General features: G+C 37.9%; 1 long non-coding RNA gene across 4 annotated transcripts in view; it reads left to right on the forward strand.

The window, feature by feature from the left end:
• LOC309624419 overlaps positions 1-20,727 on the forward strand; it is a 160,756-nt gene extending 140,029 nt beyond the window's left edge. For all 4 annotated transcript variants that reach the window (XR_014241898.1, XR_014241899.1, XR_014241900.1 and 1 more), the window contains one exon: positions 213-20,727. This is a non-coding gene — a long non-coding RNA (uncharacterized lncRNA). The remainder of the gene's footprint in view (positions 1-212) is intronic.
• Positions 20,728-22,022: the final 1,295 nt, after the last annotated feature.

A 22,022-nucleotide genomic window follows, 5' to 3' on the forward strand; every position in this document is an offset into this window, starting at 1 on the left:
ACCTTTTAGTACATGATCTAACTCAGGGTCACTCAAGAAGAAAATTGCATATATACATGGCACTTTTTCCCTCTAGTGAATATTAAAAGCAATTCACCTTTCACAGTATGTAAAAGCAATAGAGTATATTTTTGAAGGAGTTGCAGCTCTTGAGACATCGCCAAAATATGTTTTAATTTTATTTTCTAATCTATAGCTATTTTGTTTCCTAGTAGTCCAATGGATTAAAAACTATTAAAAAGTTTTAACCTGAGGGGGTACCTTCAAGATGGCAGAGGAGTAAGACGTGGAGATCACCTTCCTCCCCACAAATACATCAGAAATACAACTACAGGTGGAACAACTCTTACAGAACACCTACTGAACGCTGGCAGAAGACATCAGACTTCCCCAAAGGCAAGAAACTCCCCCACAGACCTGGGTAGGGCAAAAGGAAAAAGAAAAAGCAGACACAAATGAATAGGGATGGGACCTGCACCTCTGGGAGGGAGCTGTGAAGGAGGAAAATTTCCCACACACTAGGAAGCCCCTTCAGTGGTGGAGACGGGGGGTGGCTGAGGGGAAGCTTCGGAGTCACGGAGGAGAGCGCAGCAACAGGGGTGCAGAGGGCAAAGTGGAGAGATTCCCACACAGAGGATCGGGGCTGACCAGCCCGAGAGTCTTGTCTGCTCACCCGCCAGGGCAGGCGGGGGCTGGGAACTGAGGCTCAGGCTTCGGAGGTCGGATCCCAGGGAGAGGACTGGGGTTGGCTGCATGAACACAGCCTGAAGGGGGCTAGTGCGTCACGGCTAGCCGGGAGGGAGTCCGGGAAAAAGTCTGGAGCTGGCGAAGAGGCAAGAGACCATTGTTTCAGGGTGCGCGAGGAGAGGGGATTCAGAGCACTGCCTGAACGAGCTCCAGAGATGGGCGCGAGCCATGGCTATCAGCGTGGACACCAGAGATGGGCATGAAATGCTAAGCCTGCTGCTGCTGCAGCCACCAAGAAGTCTGTGCGCAAGCACAGGTCACTGTCCACAACCCCCCGGGAGCCCGTGCAGCCCACCACTGCCAGGGTCCCGTGATCCAGGGGCAACTTCCCTGGAAGAACACACGGCACACCTCAGGCTGTTGCAACATCACTCCGGCCTCTGCCGCTGCAGGCTCACCCCGCATTCTGTACCCCTCCCTCCCCCCGGCCTGAGTGAGCCAGAGCCCCGGAATCAGCTGCTATTTTAACCCCGTCCTGTCTGAGCGAAGAACAGATGCCCTCAGGCGACCTACACGCAGAGGCGGGGCCAAATCCAAAGCTGAACCCCAGGAGCTGTGCGAACAAAAAAGAGAAAGGGAAATCTCTCCCAGCAGCCTCAGGAGCAGCAGATTAAATCTCCACAATCAACTTGATGTACCCTGCATCTGTGGAATACCTGAATAGACAATGAATCATCCCAAAATTGAGGTGGTGGACTTTGGAAGCAGCCATAGACTTGGGGTTTGCTGTTTGCAACTGATCTGTTTCTGATTTTTATGTTTATCATGGTATAGTTTTAGTGCCTGTTATCGTTGGTGAATTTGTTTATTGGTTTGGTTGTTCTCCTTTTTTTTTAAATTATTTTTTAAATTTTATTTAGTTTTCTTTCTTTTTTTCTCCCTTTTCTTCTGATCCGTGTGGCTGACAGGGTCTTGGTGCTCCGGCCTGCTGTCAGGTCTGAGCATCTGAGGTCGGAGAGGTGAGTTCAGGACATTGGACTACCAGAGACCTTCCAGTCCCACATAATACCAATTGGCGAGACCTCTCCCAGAGATCTCTGTCTCAATGCTAAGACTCAGCTCCACCCAATGGCCAGCAGACTCCAGTGCTGGATGCCCCATGCTAAACAACTAGGAAGACAGGAACACGACCCCACACATTAGCAGGGAGGCTGCCTATAATCATACTAAGTTCACAGACACCCTAAAACACACCACTGGATGTGGCCCTGCCCAACAGAAAGACAAGATCCAGCCCCATCCACCAGAAGACAGGCACCAGTCCCCTCCACCAGGAAGCCTACACAAGCCACTGAACCAACCACACCCACTGGGGGCAGACAGCATAAACAACTGGAACTACGAACCTGCAGCCTGGAAAAAGAAGAGCCCAAACACAGTAAGTTAAACAAAATGGGAAGACAGAGAAATATGCAGCAGATGAAGGAGCAAGGTAAAATCCCACCAAACAAATGAAGATGAAATAGGCAGTCTACCTGAAAGAGAATTCAGAGTAATGATAGTAAAGATGATCCAAAATCTGGGAAATAGAATGGAGAAAGTACAAGAAACGTTTAATAAGGACCTAGAAGAACTAAAGAGTAAACAATGAATGATGAATACACAATAAATCAAATTAAAAATTCTCTAGAAGTAATCAATAGCAGAATAACTGAGGCAGAGGAACGGATAAGTGACCTGGAAGATAAAATAGTGGAAATAACTACCACAGAGCAGACTAAAGAAAAAAGAATGAAAAGAATTGAGGACAGTCTCAGAGATCTCTGGGACAATATTAAAGGCACCAATTTTTGAATTACAGGGGCCCCAGAGAAGAGGAGAACAAGAAAGGGTCTGAGGAAATATTTGAAGAGATTATAGTTGAAAACTTCCCTAACATGGGAAAGGAAATAGTCAATCAAGTCCAGGAAACTCAGAGAGTCCCATACAGGATAAATCCAAGGAGAAACATGCCAAGACACATATTAATCAAACTATCAAATATTAAATACAAAGAAAAAGTATTAAAAGCAGCAAGGGAAAAGCAGAAAATAACATAGAAGGGAATCCCCATAAGGTTAACAGCTGATCTTTAAGCAGAAAGTCTGCAAGCCAGAAGGGAGTGGCAGGACATATTTAAAGTGATGAAAGGGAAAAACCTACAACCAAGATTACTCTACCCAGCAAGGATCTCATTCAGATTTGACGGAGAAATTAAAACCTTTACAGACAAACAAAAGTTAAGATTATTCAGCACCACCAAACCAGCTTTACAACAAATGCTAAAGGAGCTTCTCTAGGCAGGAAGCATAAGAGAAGGAAAGACCTATAAAAACAAACCCAAAACAATTAAGAAAAATGGTAATAGGAACATACATATTGATAATTACGTTAAATATAAATGGATTAAATGCTCCGATCAAAAGACATAGACTGGCAAAAACAAGACCTGTGTATATGCTGTCTACAAGAGACCCACTTCAGACCTAGAGACATGTACAGACTGAAAGTGAGGGGATGGAAAAAGATATTCCATGCAAATGGAAATCAAAAGAAAGCTGGAGTAGCAATTCTCATATCAGACAAAATGGACTTTAAAATAAAGACTATTACAAGAGACAAAGAAGGACACTACATAATGATCAAGGGATCAATCCAAGAAGAAGATATAACAATTGTAAATATTTATACGCCCAACATAGGAGTACCTCAATACATAAGGCAAATGCTAACAGCCATACAAGGGGATATTGACAGTAACACAATCATAGTAGGGGACGATAACACCCCACTTTTACCAATGGACAGATCATGCAAATGAAAATAAATAAGGAAACACAAGCTTTAAATCATACATTAAACAAGATGGACTTAATTGATATTTATAGGACATTCCATCCAAAAACAACAGAATACACTTTCTTCTCAAGTGCTCATGGAACATTCTCCAGGATAGATCATATCTTGAGTCACAAATCAAGCCTTGGTATTTTTAGGAAAATTGAAATCATATCAAGTATCTTTTCCAAGCACAACGCTATGAGACTGGGTATCAATTACAGGAAAAAAAAATGTAAAAAATACAAACACATGGAGGCTAAACAATACACTACTAAATAGCCAAGAGATCACTGAAGAAATCAAACAGGAAATCAAAAAACACCTAGAAACAAATGACGATGAAAACACGACAACCCAAAACCTATGGGATGCAGCAAAAGCAGTTCTAAGAGGGAAGTTTATAGCAGTACAAGCCTACCTCAAGAAACAAGAAACATCTCAAATAAACAACCTAACTTTACACCTAAAGCAATTAGAGAAAGAAGAACAAAAAACCACAAAGTTAGCAGAAGGAAAGAAATCATAAAGATCAGATCAGAAATAAATGAAAAAGAAATGAAGGAAATGATAGCAAAGATCAATAAAACTAAAAGCTGATTCTTTGAGAAGATAAACAAAATTGACAAACCATCAGGCAGACTCATCAAGAAAAAAAGGGAGATGACTCAAATCAACAGAATTAGAAATGAAAACGGAGAAGTAACAACTGACACTGCAGAAATACAAACGATCATGAGAGATTACTACAAGCAACTATATGCCAATAAAATGGACAACCTGGAAGAAATGGACACATTCTTAGAAAAGCACAACCTTCTGAGACTGAACCAGGAAGAAAGAAAAAATATAAACAGACCAATCACAAGCCCTGAAATTGAAACTGTGATTAAAAGTCTTCCAACAAACAAAAGTCCAGGACCAGATGGCTTCACAGGCGAATTCTATCAAACATTTAGAGAAGAGCTAACCCCTATCCTTCTCAAACTCTTCCAAAATATAGCAGAGGGAGGAACACTCCCAAACTCATTCTATGAGGCCAACATCAATCTGATATTGAAACAAAAGATGACACACAAAAAGAAAACTACAGGCCAATATCACTTATGAACATAGATGCAAAAATCCTCAACAAAATACTAGCAAACAGAATCCAACAGCACATTAAAGGAACACACACCATGATCAAGAGGGGTTTATCCCAGGGATGCAAGGATTCTTCAATATACGCAAATCAATCAATGTGAAACACCATATTAACAAAATGAAGGATTAAAAACCATATGATCATCTCAATAGATGCAGAGAAAGCTTTTGACAAAATTCAACACCCATTTATGATAAAAACTCTCCAGAAAGTAGGCATAGAGGGAACCTACCTCAACATAATAGAGGCCATATATGATAAACCCACAGCCAACATCGTTCTCAATGGTGAAAAACTGAAACCATTTCCACTAAGATCAGAAACAAGACAAGGTTGCCCACTCTCACCACTATTATTCAACATAGTTTTGGAAGTTTTAGCCACAGCAATCAGAGAAGAAAAAGAAATAAAAGGAATCCAAATCGGAAAAGAAGAAGTAAAGCTGTCACTGTTTGCAGATGACATTGTACTATACATAGAGAATCCTAAAGATGCTACCAGAAAACTACTAGAGCTAATCATTGAATTCGGTAAAGTTGCAGGATACAAAATTAATGCACAGAAATCTCTTTCATTCCTACACACTAATGATGAAAAATCTGAAAGAGAAATTAAGGAAACACTCCCGTTTACCATTGCAACAAAACGAATAAAATACCTAGGAATAACCCTACCTAAGGAGACAAAAGATCTGTACGCAGAAAACTATAAGACACTGATGAAAGAAATTAAAGATGATACCAACAGATGGAGAGATGTACCATGTTCTTGGATTGGAGGAATCAATATTGTGAAAATGGCTATAGTACCCAAAGCAGTCTACAGATTCAATGCAATCCTTATCAAACTACCTATGGCATTTTTCACAGAAGTAGAATAAAAAATTTCACAATTTGTATGGAAACACAAAAGACCCCGAATAGCCAAAGCAATCTTGAGAAAGAAAAACGGAGCTGGAGGAATCGGGCTCCCTGACTTCAGACTATACTACAAAGCTACAGTAATCAAAATAGTATGATACTGGCACAAAAACAGAAATATAGTTCAATGGAACAGTATAGAAAGCCCAGAGATAAACCCTTGCACATATGGTCACCTTATCTTTGATAAAGGAGGCAAGAGTGTACAATGGAGAAAAGACAGCCTCTTCAATAGGTGATGCTGGGGAAACTGGACAGCTACATGTAAAAGAAGGAAATTACAACACTCCCCAACACCATACACAAAAATAAACTCAAAATGGATTAAAGACCTGAATTTGGCCAGACACTATAAAACTCTTAGAGGAAAATGTAGGCAGAACACTCTATGACATAAATCACAGCAAGATTCTTTTTGACCCACCTCCTAGAGAAATGGAAATAAAAACAAAAATAAACAAATGGGACCTAATGAAACTTAAAACTTTTGCACAGCAAAGGAAATCATAAACAAGATGAAAAGACAACCCTCAGAATGGGAGAAAATATTTGCAAATGAAGCAACTGACAAAGGATTAATCTCTAAAATATACAAGCAGCTCATGCAGCTTAATATAAAAAAAACAAACAACCCAATCCAAAAATGGGCAGAAGACCTAAATAGACATTTCTCCAAAGAAGATGTATAGATTGCCAACAAACACATGAAAGAATGCTCAACATCACTAATCATTAGAGAAATGCAAATCAAAACTACAATGCAGTATCACCTCACACCAGTCAGAATGGCCATCATCAAAAAATCTACAAACAATAAATGCTGGAGAGGGTGTGGAGAAAAGAGAACCCTCTTGCATTATTGGTGGGAATATAAATTGATACAGTCACTATGGAGAACAGTATGGAGGTTCCTTAGAAAACTAAAAATAGAACTACCATACAACCCAGCAAACCCACTACTGGGCATATACCCCTGAGAAAACCATAATTGAAAACGAGTCATGTACCACAATGTTCATTGTAGGTCTATTTACAATAGCCAGGACATGGAAGCAACCTAAGTGTCCATCGACAGATGAATGGATAAAGAAGATGTGGCACATATATACAATGGAATATTACTCAGCCATAAAAAGAAATGAAATTGAGTTATTTGTAGTGAAGTGGATGGATCTAGAGTCTGTCATACAGAGTGAAGTATGTCAGAAAGAGAAAAACAAATACCATATGCTAACACATATATATGGAATCTAAAAAAAAAAAAAGGAATGGTTCTGAAGAACCTAGGGGCAGGACAGGAATAAAGATGCAGATGTAGAGAATGGACTTGAGGACACATGGAGTGAGAAGGGTAAGCTGGGACGAAGTGAGAGAGTAGCCTTGACATATATACACTACCAAATGTAAAATAGATAGCTAGTGGGAAGCAGCCGCATAGCACAGGGAGATCAGCTTGGTGCTTTGTGACCACCTAGAGGGGTGGGATAGGGAGGGTGGGATGGAGATGCAGGAGGGAGGGGATATGGGGATAATTTTATACATATAGCTGATTCACTTTGTTATACAGCAGAAACTAACACAACGTTGTAAATTATACTCCAATAAAGATGTTAAAAAAGTAAATAAAATGGTTCTCTTATGAGAAAAAATAAAATTAAATTAAATGTGATAATTGAACTTATAAATTATTATTTGAAGAAAAGTTGAAAGAAAGAGAACAAATATTAGTTTTCAATAATCAAAAAAAAATTTTAGCCCAAAATTGTCCTTTTGCAAACTTAGGTCAAGATTAATAAACAAAATACAATGTAAGAAAAATAATCAACAACAAAAGGGCTTACTGGTGAGACATTCAAGTTCTTCAAACTCTGAGGAAATATTGGACCCATGACTTATTTGTCTTTGGCCTTGTCATTTATGATGTTGAACAATTCATTTTAATGATTTCAGTAGTATGTCCATGCAAGGGAAGAAAGATGTTTTTCAGAGATGCTACTTCTCTATTTCAGTTATCTTTTGCTCTGTAAAAAGCCATCCCCAAACTCTGTTGCTTAAAACAATGAGAGCCTTTTTTTTCTGCTAGTCTTGTTTGGAACTGCTCATGTTGCTGCAGTAAGATGGCAACTAAGCCTGGAATGTCTAAATGGCTCGCTCCCAAGTCTGCTGAATGGCAGGGACATCTGGGTGGTGATGACATTTCTTTCTCCACATGGGCTCTCCATGTGACGAGATTGGGCTTCTGTGAATGATGGTCAGATTTGTCACAAACTATCCCAGATTCAAGAGGAGGGGAAATAAATGCCATCTCTCAATGCGGGGGGTGTCAGGAATTTGTGGCCATCACACCTAGCCTTGAATGTTGTTATTCAAAACTGTCTTTTTCCTCTTTTTTTTTTCTTTCTTTTCCTCAAATCATGTCATTTGTAGTCTGTCTTCAGTGAATACAGAGATTCATAGAGAGTTGCCTCTTTCCTTGAAGTGTGCCAGAACTTTGGCATTTCTAGGGGGCCCATTGGAGCCCAGAAGCATGATTTCAACCCTGAGCAGAGATTCAGCAAATGAGGGTGAGCTCAGTGAGGATGGTCCAGCCTGTGAGATTGCTTGAAAGCTGTCAGGGCAAGTTGGTCCAAAAGATTCCCCAAATTTGGGCAGGATCCAGCCTGAGTCCTGCATTTGTCACTAGGTGCCTGGGCCCTGCCAGGTCCACAATGAAGATGTCCAGTAAACAGGCACACTACTTACTGCTGACTCTGCTTGCCAGGACAAAGCAGTAGGCAATTCTGCTCTTCCCTCCCCACACCCACAGTGCAGCACATCCCTGGATAATGATAGGTTTCATCTTTATTAAGTAAATCACATTGGCATTACAGCACTTCCATAAACTCCTTGACCTTACCAAATGGGCAAAAACCAAGCATTATGAGCACTTATCCATGAAGTTTATACCAATTGCTTAGGGTGTTTATTAAATGTCCACATCTATAGATACACCCTGATCTTAACTATTGCATAATAAATAACATGAATTTTCATCAAAGAGCAGCATTGATTTTTTCTTTCTTTTGAGATAGGTATGTGGTAATGCTTTCCTCAGGTATGTGGTAATGCTTTCCTTTTTGTTTTGAGAAGTCAGACAAATAGAGATCCTGGAAATTATGGGTCCAATTAGTCTTCTTAGGTATAAAGCCCACATTTTTTGTAAAACATTGGACCTCAACAATTACAAATCCAGTAATAAGGTTCTAGATTTGGGGAGGCCTTGTGACTATAAAATGCATATGGAGCGTTTTAGTCTTTTTTTTAAACAGTTTTTAGCCCTATCAGCATAAATAAAACCAGTTGCAATAGAAATTAGGTAGTAAAAAGTAATGCAGTGGTTAGGAGGGTCTTTCCGTATTCACTTGTTTAAGTGAATGACCACAGTTTAGGGATTTTTACTGATTCTCCAAAGAAGAGAGAAATGAGGTGGGAGGAATAAACAGATTTCTTTCCTTGTAATGGAGACAGTAAGTTCCAACAGAACCAGCCTAAACAAAATCACATCCAAGTCCATATCCAATGGTGAAATTAAGGGCAGAATTTTGGTTACATAATGTTGTTGACTCTTCTTTGGTACTGGAATTACAACAATGGAGAATGATAAGTACCAAAATGAGTGGTAAGTTTTGATAAGAGCCTCTTAACAAAAGGTGAGTGGAGGGTGAAGGGGATAGAGAGGCATATTAACAAAAAAAACTCCCATTCTTTTCTTTCTTCATCTCATCAGAATGTCTTTGTGACTTCATGATGGAAAGCTTTTGTATTTTTTTGTATTAGAGATTCAGGAATAAGCACCAAGGCTTCATGCAGAAGTTGAAAGAATTAAAGCAGGAATCAAGAGGAAATAAAGGCTATTTTATTTTATTTTTTTAAAAATTTTATTGAAGTATAGTTGATTTACAATGTGTTAATTTCTTTTGTACAGCAAAGTGACTCAGTTATACATATATATATACTTTTTCATAATCTTTTCCCTTATGGTTTGTCACAGGATATTGAATATAATTCCCTGTGTTGTTTTTCCATCCTATAAATAATAGTTTGCCTCTGCTAATCCCAAACTCCCAATCCTCACCACCCGCCCTGCTCCTGGCAACCACAAGTCTGTTCTCTAAATCTGTGAGTCTGTTTTCGTTTCGTAGATATGTTGATTTTTATTGTATTTAGATTCCATATATAAGTGATATCATATGGTATTTGTCTTTCTCTTCCTGACTTACTTCGCTTAGTATGATAATCTCTAGGTCCATCCATGTTGCTGCAAATGGCATTATTTCATTCTTTTTGATGGCTGAGTAATATTCCATTGAATATATATACCACATATTCTTTATCCATTAATCTATTAAAGGCTGTTTTATAAAGAAGAGCTTTATTGGTCTTCCTTGATTTTAGTCCCCCTGATGATTCTGGTATCTTCTTTCTTTATTCTTCTTAGGGTCTTGGTATTTTTATCATCATTTTCCTGTTTCTCTCACTGGTAATTAAATGCATGTATTTATGCTGGTCCTTACTTCTTTTTCTGACTGTATTGTGAGCACTTAAAAAACAACAAATCCACATCTTCTATTCCCACTGTAACTTTTTCCTGCCTAACACAGTGCTCTGGGTTCCTTGGGACTTAGTTCATACTCTTGGTTGATAAGGGGAAATTACCATATTCTAAATTAACACCGAGGGTGTGAGCTTGTTCACTATTTCACAATGACCACCAAAGGAAAGATAATTACTGATACCTTGTAAGCCACGATTTGTATGTGTGATGGCTAAGCAAGGAAATAGATCTGCTTTTGAGTGCAGGTTTCAGTGGAAACTAACTAACTAACTATGGGCAACCTACGTAATCACTTTAGGCCCAGGGGTCATCACCAATACCACAGGGGTAGTAATAGTATATATCTCATTAGAGGGTTACAAGAGTTAATTGAGATAATGTATGTAAGGCATTTAGAGTATCTGGCATATAGTTAGATTCAATAAGTGTTGTCTGTGTCATCATCATGATTGTACTGTGCCCATATTTTTTTAAGTGCTTCAGTTCTTGAAATTGACGGATGTTGGCCTATTTTTTTTTTTTAATAAATGTATTTATTTATTATTTATTTTGGGCTGCATTGGGTCTTTGTTGCTGCACGTGGCTTTCTCTAGTTGTGGCGAGTGGGGGCTACTCTTTGTTGCGGTGCACGGGATTCTCATTGTGGTGGCTTCTCTTGTTGCGGAGCTTGGGCTTCAGTAATTGTGGCTCGTGGACTCTAGAGCGCAGGCTCAGTAGTTGTGGTGCATGGGCTTAGTTGCTCCGAGGCATGTGGGATCTTCCCAGACCACGGCTCGAACCCGTGTCCCCTACATTGGCAGGCGGATTCTTAACCACTGCGCCACCAGGGAAGCCTGGCCTATTTTTTTTTTTTTTTGTAAAAGTTCCTGCTAGCATGATCCTGGACCAAATAAATATGTATTTCAAAGTATTTACCTATTTTGAAGAATTCTGTCATTTTACTTATAGTCATTGCTATGAAGGCTTTTAGGAAGCTTAAATTGTGTGCCTGCTCAGTCTTTCACATTGAACATATCACCATTTGAAGACACCAACTTTCACGGATTTCAGTCTGTAAATAACTGTTTTGCTCTCGCGATTGCACTTTTGTCACAGTACCTGATTGGAATTTTATCAGACTGGATGACATATTTACTGCCTATTGTCCTTTTTTAGGGTTGTTCTTAACCATGCCCAAGCCACAGGGTCATTTGGTGGTGACATGTTATAAATAACATTATTACCGTAATTAAAGGTTGGATCAGAGTAGCTTGGGAGGATAATCTATTCACCTTTGGCTTGCAATCAAGCCTGAGTCACTGGGGTCATTAACACAATTTACTGTAGCTGACCAAATACTCTTCTTTGGGTAGGTGATGTTTTTCACAGTAGACATACCTGACACTCGACTGGTGTGATGTGACCTAATTCCAAGTAAATTGTAAAATCAAAAATATTCGTTGATGGCCTACTGTGTCCTTTTATTGTGTTTTTATGCAGATTCTTCAAACTTCATAAGACTCTATTAAACTATGTAGGTCTTCCAAACCTAACCTTGTCAATATGTAAAGTAAAACGTTTACTTACTGAAGAAATAACAAAATATGATCATAATGAAATTTATTGTTTAGTTACTTGGGAACATATTGTTTTGTGCCATCAGTGGGTAAGATGATGACCATTAATCTGAATTTCTTTCCAGCATCTCTCTCTCTCTTGCCTCAGTAGCAGCTAATCTGCCATAGTTCAGGATGGAACAGTCAGAGCCAGAATGTTCTTGGGGTTGGGTATGTGTGCTGGTCTCTGTAATTTTCCAAAGTTCTCCAGGGAAATCTGGTACTCTACTACCTTCCTTCCCCAGTGCCTCTGGGAACTACAGAGGAGCTCTCTCTTTCTCCCTGCTTCTTCTCCTTCTCTTTTTTGTTAGTCAGGTATCTTCTCCATAGGAATAGAGATCATTGCATTAAAAAAAAAAAAATAGGAAGATTAAAATAAAAAGGGCTCTTATACTCTTACAAAACCTAATTGTAAAATTTTCATTCACTTTACGTTTTATTTCTTCTTTCTTTTATTTTCCTATTGATTCAAAGTTAAAAAGAATAGAATCCTGTAATGAGCACTAGTTTGCATACAGAATGAATAAAAGATTGTTTTTGCATTCTCTGAGTAAAATATTTAAAATGGCCAAGATACAGGAATATTTGCCAGGCTCTGAAACAATTTCAGTGGTACAGTGCATGTTCTCAGTGGCAACATAATCAAGGGCCTGTCTGAGGCCCTCCTGGGAATTATCATCTTCATATCTGCTTTTGGCAACCTGACCTCACTGACTGGATTTAGCCATCTTTAAATAAGGGTGTTTGAGATTTAATTTGTACAAGTAGAGAGATATTCTGAAGATAAAAGTGTATGTACACGTATATAGAATCTAGCATGTATGTATTCAGTCAATTTTAGGTGAGCTGGTATATTTGTATATTCTCATAACAGTTAATATTCCCTCACTGGCAGTTTATAATGCAATATAATATTGTACTTTGTGGATATTATAAATAGAATAAACTTTAACCATTAATAATAAAACATCTATGGCACTCATTTATTCTTGACTTCTTCACTTAGATCATCAACATTTATTAGAGCTGCACGCAATACTTCTCTAATAGGTTTAAGGCAGAACTGTAATGATTTCAAGCAGAACTGTAATGATTTCAATAGTTACTTATCAAAGGAGTTGAAGATTTCCATGTAATTTCTTCCTAGTCAGGTCTGGATATGAATGAAAGGAACAAGAAAAGATATAATCTGGGAGCTATGAAAATAATTTGGGAAAACTATTAAAGCAAAGTATTATAATGTGTCATTGATCAAAAAATTGTTAACTTGTACACCAATTTTAGTTTAATTGCATAACTATTTAGCAACCATATCAATTAAAATGCTCTAAAATGTAATAAGGAAAATGAAGTTAAAAATTGAGCGAATTACTTTAATACCTTATTTAAATTTTTATTTTTATTTGCCTTTAAGACAATTTATTTCAGGTTCAGGAAATATTCTATTTTTTGGCTCTGTCAATTAAGATCAATCCCCCAAAAGAACTTGTTTGTAAAGACCAACATTTCCACTGTGGCATCTAGACTAGCATGCAAATTATTAATAAAGTAATATAGTGCAAATGACCCAACAAAACATATTTTCATTTCATATTTCAATTCGTGCAGGCTATTTGATGACACATTAACAAATTAGAATAAATTTCTCTCATGAGAATTTGGCCCAATGTCAGTCTGACTTTGAAAAAAAGATCAAAGCTGTCCTGTCAAATTAATTCTGACTTGACATACTTGTCTTTGGCTATTGAAATTTGACCTCTTAACACTTCATATATTTATTGCTTTTCATTGCTCCTCGGATTGTACACCAATGGATTTTACTGAGGAAAAACTCATCGTATCTATACCAGCTGAATATTTAGAAATGTGAAAGAAATTTGGTATTTCTACATGGCACTCTAGTACACTGTTCTCTTTATGTCTCATACATTCTTTTGTTCTGGCAAAGAACAGGACAGCGAAAGAAGGGAAAAAGAAGGCATTCTGGTATGTCTTTTGCTGACTCCTCAGTAGTTGGGGTTTGTAAGAGATCACAGATCAGAAAGGATTTTAAACTCTAGTGCATTTGAGCTTCCAACTGCTGCTTGAGCAATGTGACAACAGTTTGAGATCCCCTTCCAAATGTGCCTGGCTTAAGTTACAAAAAATGTTAATAGCTTTGACCTCTTCAACTATTACATGAAGAAAAGGCTCAACTCACTTAAGGGCCACCCTATTGTAATCTCTATCTTTGAAGTGAGTCACGTACTAATTTCCTCTCAGGAAAGTTTAAACCAAAATATGTTTAGTCAGAAGGATTACTTTTTACTTTAAGAACCCCAAACAGCTGAGATTTGGGCAATATGATTAAAAGATAGCAAATTAATGCATTAATTTGAAAAATGTGTGCAAAGTACTGAACTAAATTACAACCCACAGAGCCTTCATTTACTTTCCTATGTTTATGTAAATGGACATTCTGTTACTAACTTGAATGCAAGTGAATAAAATAAAATTTAGTATCTGTCATAACTACATGAGACAGTAACTTATACAGTCAGAAAAATAAGAGATCTCTACTACAATTAAACAGGCTTATGTAGATCCCAGATACTATGTGACCAATGAAAGCCTTGTTTATTATACTCACCACTGGTGCATTAAGATTTAGGAATATTTGAAATGAGGACATCTCAGGATTGTTCACTGTGATACCAGGATTTACAGTATTTTAGAAGCACCCTGGAGTTCTAACTATTCTTTGATTAACAGAACCTAGTCCTAAATCATGCTTCTGATTGTCTTATAGTCCCTTTTCACTAAATATTAAGTGATGATTATAATGAAACCTTTATTAAATTTTTACTCCATTAAGGAGTTTTGGTGAGCCCGTAAGATTTAGCCACAGCTGTTGTTCTCTGAGAAAGCTTAAAAACTGACAGAATCATCTCTAAGGTTATTCTAGAGCCTAGGTATTCCTTTATGATCTGTGGCAATGTATGTTCGGTGGGTGATAGATTAAAAATAAGGACAGATGGAAATGTATGTTTATTCTTCTACTGTATTTAAATCTCTAAAATCAGAATGTAACTTACATGGTGTTACATAGTTAAATTGCAGTGTTTTTTTTCTTTGTTTATACATACTCTAATGGAACATCTTGCAATTGATAGAGTGGTGGATATAATGAAATGTGGTAGCTCCTATTTTCTGATTCTATCAAATACATAGGACACACAAAAGGCTAAAAAGCTAATATCAGTGAAGATCTATGACTTCATATCAGTCTCTGTGTGTAGCTAAGAAATCCTTCCTACATTTCTCCATTTTCAGATTCTGGGCTGGTAACATTGCCTGTAATAATTTTTATTAATTTGTGTGTGTGTGTATGTGTGTGTGTGTGTGTGTGTATGTTTAGTGTCTGATAAAACTCTTCAGGGATTGTTCTCAGTGAGGATAGTGGAATAGCACTCAATTTTTTTTTTATTACCAGAAGCTAGTGAGCCTAACCAAGAAGACATTTGTTTAGACAGATTGATCCAACTGATTCTTTCAATATTGAATTAAAATCAATGGAAAGGCAGGTTTACCAGAGAAGCTGAGAAACATCTTGGGCGAAATACTGAGACCCTGAATTTCAGAGCTTGAGCTATGTGGTTAATGGAATTGAGTTTAACTAACTGATTGCTTTTCTCCCCATATGAATCCCCGGATGCATGCTAGCATAGAGCTAGTCCTTAGCAGTTGACATATCCTGTTTTCCTCACACACAGTGTTTATTTCTATGGGCTGACATGCTCAAGCAGATAGGACTAGGATTCCCTAGAAAAGTGGATTTAAACATTTTTGACCACAGTGCTAAATACAGTCTGTTCTACATCCTGACATAATACATAATGCACACACATAACTGAAAGTCCCACACAACTGAAGTGAGAACATTACAAACAATAATTACTACTAAGACTTTTTGCTTATGATTTACTCTAATATGTTCTATTCTGTTCTATTCTCTTCTTTCCCCATGTCATTTTTAATGCTAACTTCTATTTTTTCCTTTTAGTATGAAAAAGCTTATGTATCACTTGATAGGTTCAAAAGAATACATATAATGTAAACACATTGTGAAGCATAGCAATGAAACAAACTCCATTGCTCCCATATAGAATATTATGAACATAATGAAAGCCCTCTGTGTACTTCTTGGTATCAACCCCTGCCTTGTACACAGAGACTACTACTTTCCTGAATTTCTTTTAATTGTACCCTTGCTTTTATTTTTAGATTTACCACATAAATTTGTATTCTCAAACAACATATTTAGTTTTATTTGATTATAATTATTTGATATTCTTCCTTGACTTGCTTTTTTATTCTTTTTGCTAAATGTTACATTTCAAAGATCAACCCATATTAATTAATTCATTCATTCATTCATTCAACAAATATTTATTGAATGCAGACTATATGCCAGGTCCTCTGCCATGTGCTTGGTGTGCATCACAGAAACCAAATAAGGATTCCTACTCTCATAGAGCTTACATTCTACTGGGAGGAGACAGGCGATAAACAATAGATGTAATAAATAAGTAAATTAAATCAAATGTTAGAAGATAAGACCTGATAAGGAAACATAGAGCAGGATTAGAAGAATCCAGAGTGCTAAGGTAAAGGTAGATGGCAGTCTTAGAAGGATTGTTCCTGAAGGGCCTTGTAAAGAAGGTAGCAGTTGAGCAAAACAAACAACCAACCAACCCATGGATGACTGTAGTTGTAGTTTATTTACTTTCACTGCTGTATAGTATTCAATGGTGTAGATATACCATTGAATCCTTTCTCTTCTTTATTTAATTATGATATTACAAACATTCTTGCATTATCTCCTGGGACATGTGCAAGAGTTTCTCTAGAAGTAGAATTTCTAGAAGCTTATGAAGAATTTCTAGAAGCGTATGCAATATTTAAGATACAGACAACTTTTTAAAAAATTATTTTTTTTTTTTGGTTGCACCACGTGGCATGCGGAATCTGTTTCCCCCACCAGGTATCAAACCCGCGCCCCCTGTAGCGGAAACGCAGAGTCTTAACCACTGGACCGCCAGGCAAGTCCCAAGATACAGCCAAAGTATTTTCCAGTGGTTTACCAATTTATACTCCCACCAACAGAGTATAAGATTTTCTATGGTCCACATTTGGCTAATGTTCAAAATTATGAGACTTTAGAATTGTGCCATATTTAATTTTGCCATATAATTATCTTTGCATTTATCTCATTTCTATTGAAGTGAGTACTTTTTAATATAACTATTGGCCTTCCTTGTATCTCTTCCATTTATGAGTTTTGCCTATTTTTCTGCCAGGTTATTTCTATTTTTTCTCATTGGTTTGTATAATCCAGATGATCTCATCTCAAGATTTTTGACTTAATTACATCTTTTTCAAATAAGGTAATACTCACAGGTTCTGAGAATTAGGACATGGACATATCTTTTTGAAGGCCACCATTCAACCCACTAGAGGAGGTTTGGGTATAGTCCTCATACCCCAGCTTTGCTTTCAAGCCAGTGTGTTCCTTTAGTTCTGTACAAAACCTCTACTAATTTGAAACTGATGCCATCTTGTTATATGATTTTTATGCCCCTCCTCTTTGCTTTAATTTGCAGTATTCCTCCTCTTCCAAACTTGTATCTAAGTGGATAACTCGATCAATATACAGTTTCTCAGTCTCTTCCTGACGTCACTACTATCTCACCTCCTCCTCATTTGAGCCAACCCACACCTGTGACTATCCTGGGGGCTTGTTATGGCTCCAGGTTTGTTTTTTAACTTCTTTACCTTTAACTGTCATCTTTAAATTCAACACATCAAGTTGTCCTTCCAGATCTCGTGTTCACTTACCTTTCCCCACATGTGTTCTTCAGCAACATTGAGACCTAGAGTCTCTCAATCCCTCATTTTTACCGTTTGTAAGCCCTCTAAAGTGCTCAGTAATTGCTATCTGGTAGTGGTAGCAGAAGGATTCGTATTCAGATTCATAGTCCGTCAGCTTAACCACTTCCTTGCCAATATTCTCAATTCTCTTTTTTTTCCCATGCCAAATGTATGCAGCTTTTTAAATGATACTTTTCATAAACAATCGTGGTATTTCAGGCAGGACATGGGCAGGCTATCATTAACAGTATACAACAACTTTCAAACTCTCTTTTTCAATGGACTACCAAAATCAGAAAACCACTATAAAACCCAGTGAAGTCTTCATGTGATGCTCTGAACAGGGAAAGTGTAGAGTGAGGATTGACATTTCACAGTTAGCATGTTGTTTAACAACTTTTTACAAGCCAACCCTAACTTCCAGGAAATGTAAATGTAAATGGCAGAATTATCAATTTGAAGATCCACAATCTAAAAAAGGAACCGCTGCTTTTTCATTCTCTTAACTGCCCAACCCCAAACCTAAATAATTTACAACAAAATAAATGTAGTTCTTACCCTCATGCATCTCCAGGCTGATTGCAGAGAGAGACTTGAAGAGATAATGAAAAGTGTCAGTAGTGTTCTAAAAGTGAAAGTACAAGAAGCTAGTTTAGGAGAATAATTATCCCCTGGAAAAATGACATTTAAACTGGGTCAATGAAGAGTGAAGAGAAGAGAGTGCTGGCAGTTGGAGAAACATGCGCAAAGGCCAGATTATCAGGTGATTCTGGTCTCAATTTAGATTACTTTCTCTGTGAAACCTTCCCTGGTTTCCCGTGTCTAAGTCAGATCTCCCTTCTTTACACCTCCCCAGGAATCATCAGTTCTCCTTACTTAGCACTTAGAATCAGTAGTTTCTCCTTTCTCAAATATGTTGTATTTGCCTGTTTTCTTTTCTTTTTTTTTTTTTTTCAATTATTAATTTATTTATTTTTGGCTCTGTCGGGTCTTCGTTTCTGTGCTAGGGTTTTCTCTAGTTGCTGCAAGCGGGGGCCACTCTTCATTGCGGTGCGCGGGCCTCTCACTATCGCGGCCTCTCTTGTTGCGGAGCACAGGCTCCAGACGCGCAGGCTCAGTAATTGTGGCTCACGGGCCTAGTTGCTCTGCGGCATGTGGGATCTTCCCAGACCAGGGCTCGAACCCGTGTCCCCTGCATTGGCAAGCAGATTCTCAACCACTGCGCCACCAGGGAAGCCCCTTGCCTGTTTTCTTGACTTTTTTTCCCAGTGGCTCTGGAAAGAGTTTGGTATTTGACTCATTCCCCATAATATCTCCATGCCAGGCAGTATCTGACATATAATACAGGCTTAATAAAATTTGTCAATTAATTTAATAGATCAATGAGAGTAAAGTACTCCAAGGGCAATAACTCTATGGATACAAATGGAGGCCAAGTGATTTGCTTTGCCTTTGTGGTGATCATATTGATGAGACCTATTCAAATCAGTTGAATTCAAGGCAATGTATATTTATCGTAGAGTATGGATATTACTGTAGGCATTGTTGAAATGTCACGTATTCTTCACTCACATGGTATAGTGATATTGCTCTTACCTTCTGAGGAAATGCCATACAAAATAAATAATGTACAGAGTATGTTTGGGCAGACTGAGTACTCAGTCCAGTAAAGCAAGAGTGTTGTTTTTATATATGTGTATCAAAGCACTTTTTTTTTTTTTTTTGTAGGACTCACTGAGTCACTGCATAGGTTTCAGTCTCTGTAGCCATGAGAGATTTGGAAATCCATTCCCAGGACCACAGTTCTCAACAATACCTCAGTGTGTCACAGTCAGCTCTGAGGTAATGTCACCAAAAGATGGTGCTAATGTGTTCAGAGCTCTTAGAGCTTTATCATGATTTTGTAAGAAAAGGTGGGTAGAATGGTAATTTGAATGAAGACAAACCATTAGCACATTACCTCTGGGACTGATGATAGGTCAAGGGTGTTACCCCTTTCAGACAGATTAATGTAGTTGTAGGCTTAAATAAGAGCCCTTTAGAGGAAAGAGGTTGGGAGAGGTGTGCTGGCAGACACTGTTTTCTTGTTTAGATTGTGTCTGATGAAAATCTTTACTTTGAAGTCACGGCATTAGTAGGAATTTCACTTCCAAGAGTTAACATCCTAAGTATTATCAAAGCAAATCTCATAATTTTGCTATAAAGACACCAAATTTCTAGTCACCTTAGGGGACAAAAAGGTAGACCAACCCACTTCCTGTACTAAAAAAAGGAAACGCCCATCTCTGAAAGGTGCTGATTTTTAGACATTATGTCATATCAGTGGAGAAAGAAGATTGGATGTAGGCCTCTTGGCATATTTCTTCTGAAAGGTAAGTTAGTACAGGCTACTCTCAGCACTGGTGCTTTCATGTCAGCATTTGTAACTGATGCCAAAATATTGGCTCTCTGTGCACCAATGCTGAACAGAAATACGCAGACAGAGTTTTGGAGGAAAGAGAAAGTAGCTTTATTTCTTTGCCAGGCGAGGAGGAAATACAGCAGGCTAGCACCTCCAAAAACTGTGCCCCTTGTAGAGGGCAGTGAGAAGTTTTTATAGTAATGGTTCAAAGAGATCGTGATCAGCTCATGGACATTTTTCTGACTGGTTGGTGGTGAGGTAAGTGGGAGTCAGCATCATCAAGCTTCTGATTCCAACTGGTCTGGGGTCTACGCGCTTGTGGGCAGAATACTATAGTTATTCGTTAACTTTTTCTACCTGGAGAGGGTTTCAGTATCTGCAAAACAGCTCAAAGATATTGTTGTGTGTGCCCCTTGATGAGGAATGAGGACCTTGCCCCAAGGCTGCACTATTGTTTCTCTTGACTGTTTGTTTCTCCCTTGTCTCACATCCCCTCCATTCCCTAATTAACAACTGCTTGAATTTGCCTTTTGGAACTCAGGGAAGGTCAGGGAACTCAGGGAGGCTGAATGAAGTCTATTTCCTATAATCAAAGAAATGGGGGACACAGAAAGGCTTTGTGCCCAGGAGCCCCACTGGGCTCTGCTCGGTAACATAACTTTGGCTTTAGTTATCTTCATTTATAATAATATTATTTATAGTAAAACTGAGACTGTAATAGTAATAAATTTCTGTAATAATTAAGGGGCAATGGAGTAGGATGAACACTAGACTGAGAGTTTGAAAATCTGAATTCTTAGGTAGGGAGGAGCCACTAAATAACTAGAGATTTTAGATGAGCTACTGTAGGTCTTAAGTATTACAACTCAAAAATGAGAAGAATGGACTAGATCAGCTGATCTAAACTGTGTCCCTCAGAAACCTTAGGGATCCCTGGTAACCGTCAAAGACCACTCAGTAGGGAACAGACAAAATATTTAGGTGGGGGTCTATATTTCTACTTCTACTTTAACTAGAATCTCCACTTTGATCTCCTTTATATATTGGACTTTCTTAGAACATTTTCATGAAATGGTTCTTCTCTTCATTTCTTTTTAAGCAGTGTACTAGCTGACTTCTAAGTGTCCTTGCTGCACTAATATGCAACTACTCTGTCCTAATAGAGCTTTCATAAATTCACATATTAAATACCTTAGAAATTTAGCTTAAGATGGTTCCAGAATAAGACTTAAAAATTTTGTCCAGAAAGAGCATTTTAAATTATGTCATAGATGCCCCAATCTGGAGTTTATCTTAAGAATAAAAGTGTTTTGCTTATTTTAGAGCATATCATGAATATTCATCTGAAGATACATGTTATCCTCAGAATAGAGTACCAAAAAGCACAAGAAGTACCTTCTCCTTATTCTGAGAATAATTTCCTGAAGGTTAATTAAAAACATTTATTTTTCAACCAACATTGTTTGAATATCTAGTATATACTAGCCAGGTACTGTTAGGCTTTAAAAATATAAGAACCAAAAATGTCCCTCCTGACCTTAAGAATGTAGTCTAGTGGGGAAGACAGACACATGGACAATTAACTGCAAAGTGATGAGGTATATGTAGGGATAGACGTATATAGTGTATATTTTAAAAGAGTTAAGCATGGCGATTAGAAGCATAGGGTTTGTTTGTGTTCAAATTCTAGTTCCCTTGTTTAGTAATATTATGGCTTCTAGTTTCATGACTTACTTGAGTTATGGCTTCATTTTCTTCATTTGAAAAATGAGGATAGGAGAAGTAACTGCCTCTTAGCAATTTTTTGTGCCAATTAAATGTTATAATCAGTATCAGACACCTAGCACAATGTCTGCAGTTAGTACTAACTTAAATGGTAGCTGTTATTGTT

Source organism: Balaenoptera borealis (assembly GCF_965194805.1).
Source record: "Balaenoptera borealis genome assembly, chromosome: 2".
Classification (NCBI taxonomy): Eukaryota; Metazoa; Chordata; class Mammalia; order Artiodactyla; family Balaenopteridae; genus Balaenoptera; species Balaenoptera borealis.